The sequence below is a fragment of the Temnothorax curvispinosus genome, unplaced genomic scaffold (genome assembly GCF_003070985.1).
Source record: "Temnothorax curvispinosus isolate PA1 unplaced genomic scaffold, ASM307098v1 QBEX01003321.1, whole genome shotgun sequence".
Taxonomy (NCBI): Eukaryota; Metazoa; Arthropoda; class Insecta; order Hymenoptera; family Formicidae; genus Temnothorax; species Temnothorax curvispinosus.
In genome coordinates this window covers 1,782-4,470 of record NW_020213101.1, presented here as the reverse complement: position 1 = coordinate 4,470, position 2,689 = coordinate 1,782, and the positions used below count along the sequence as shown (strand labels likewise).

The window sequence follows — 2,689 nt, the reverse complement described above, 5'->3', positions numbered from 1 at the left end:
ATGCATTTTTTTTTTTTTATCGAATAATGTTTATAAAAAATTCCTAATTTTAGTACATTATGGTCGGTGTTTACAGTACAATTTTCCATACCATTGAACTAAATCTTTATGCAGCATTTTTAAAGTTTTATCTCCAAAGAGGAGTCCTAATTGTCAAACAATTGGCAATCATTTTCAATTTAAGTAAATATAAATATAAGTTTATATAAAATTTTAGATAACAAAATGCTTTATTAAAATTTTAGGATGGATCAAAATGCGCGAAATCAGAGACAATTTGGAAAAGTATGGTGTCACTGAACTTGATAAACATGACAGGAAACAGTTCACAAAAAGGCAAACAACAGAGAGTGACAGCGACGAATCGGAAGTAAAAGGAACAAAAAAAAGTGCGCTAACAAAGTCGAAACAAAAGGTTTAGGGCCAAAGCACATATGACAGTCGTAGTCGTGGACGTAAGTAACGCACAAGCTTTGGCGTATCTTGATTTGTCAGGTCGAGGACTACGACCGTCGTATATCGCTACGCCATGTTATGTGCTTTGGCCCTTATAATGACATATATTTTACATAACTAAATATGAATCATAATTTAAAATATCGCATGCTAAAAATAAATTTGCTATTGAATGAGTCATGCTTTTTTATTTATAGAAATGTACTTTAAACGAGAAAAAGGGGAAAGAACTTTTAAAACAGTACAAACATAACAAGCAGAAATACTCGTCACAGGTAATTTTCTTAAATCTATATATATCTCTATTTAATGTTCTTCAGATTTTTTTATTTGAAACGTAACAAAACTTTGAGATATAAATTTATACTATTATAGAGTAAATCTGTGGATGACGAATGTGATACAGATAACGAAAAATCTCCCGTTCAATTAAAGTCACAACTAACAATCATTGAATTAAATGAAGAAAACAAGAAGTTGCAAAGAGACAACAAAAGACTACGCACGTTACGATCTGTCAACGAAGGTATTCTTGTTGAATATTTTTCTCTCTGTAACAGTTCTTAGCCGGTTGAGTAATTTTTATTAATGGTTAAAATAGGTTCGGAGTATCTCACTGTTTTTACTACTTTTCGTATAGCTCAAATTATACACTATCAGATCAAATGGACTTCAATTTTTATCTGAATAATTTTTTTAAATTATTGTCGAATTATTTTATTTTATAATACCTGCAACTCACCATATAAATATAGGTAGAGTTCTAAACAGCGAATACGAAATGTTAATTACAAATTCCTTCACAAATATATCTTTATATGCTACTTTTTTGAACGTTTTTTGGTATATATATATATATATATATATATATATATATCCTTAAGCAATAAAAACACTGAAAACAATAATTTGTTAACTTTAAATGGCTCAATCTATTTAAGATTATCCTTTTAATAAGCCGAGGATTCCTTTTGATAAGCAATCCTTTTAATGAGATCCTTGGTTACCGTTATTAATTTTTTAGATTTTCCAAAGATGGAAAAAATGGTAAAAGATTTCACGGTTAATTTGCAATCTGCATCAAAGAAAATTGAGTCTTTTAATGATCAAATAGATAAGCTGGAAGAGGTATATATAATTTTGATTTACATTGGCATTACATCGAATATTTGTAAATAGTATGAAACAATGTGCTAATTATATGCTCATTTGTTTTGTAGAAAATACAAGCAATAAATAACTGCATTATTGAACGTGAACGAGGTTACACTCCTCCAGCAATGACATTAGACTCTGATCCGTTCTGCATCAGCAAATTGAATCTACCAAATAATAAATTGGAATCGTCTGCAACCGATGCATCGCCAGCATCGATAATGCAAAATAAGGAGTTAGATCTACCAAGCGATAAGTTGAAATTGTCTCAAAGATCGGTTACAGAGTTTTGTGAACCAGCATCACATGAGTCGACACCTCTGACATTCGGACATAATTTAGTACCACAAAATTCCAATTCAGAATCATTGCTGGAAGACTTTCCTGATACTCCAGACGTCGCGATAAAAGTAGTCAACACACGTGAATTGGAACATGTACATGAATCGAACCATGCAGCAGATACAGCAAAGTCTTCGAATGATCATCAATCAATCGCAATACACAATCATTATATATTTTAATTACAATGCTATTTAAAACAGAAATTAATATTTTTGGAGTTTTGATTTTCAAGTGTAGTTATAGATGTTGGTTTGGTTTTCAATTCTCACCTAATGCAATTTTATGAATATGAATATCGTTACATTTAATAATTATCTAAAAATGTTATCATATTTTATACAAAATATTTAACACAGGAACAGACAGTCGACCTTGGAGGGCCAGAATCTTGTATAGTGAATGCCATTCGCCTTTCCTTATGCAATCACACATCTGTCTCTAAGTTGATATGCGAGATGATGTCTTTGCTATTTTCAAAAGAAGAGTTAGCTACCTCTTTGCTTACAGGAACTGTGGCAAATTTTCATTGCGAAAAAGGTATAGCCGCTAAAAAGAAACTCGACACGGTGAAAATTGAAGCTATGAAAGGTATGACTATAATTTGTGCAACAGTATTAATTTCATATAGTTGTAGTTTGAAAACTGATAAATATACGTGCTTTAGCATACGTTAAGAAGAAATTTCCAACAGAAAAAGATTTCGACAAGATGTTTCGCAAAGCAGTGCAGCAGA

General features: G+C 31.0%; 1 long non-coding RNA gene across 1 annotated transcript; it reads left to right on the top strand.

The window, feature by feature from the left end:
* The first annotated feature begins 330 nt into the window (after positions 1–330).
* LOC112452367 lies at positions 331–996 on the top strand. The gene is made up of 3 exons (XR_003040489.1): positions 331–415; positions 654–731; positions 832–996. It is a non-coding gene; the product is annotated as an uncharacterized LOC112452367 (long non-coding RNA).
* The last annotated feature ends 1,693 nt before the right edge of the window (positions 997–2,689 follow it).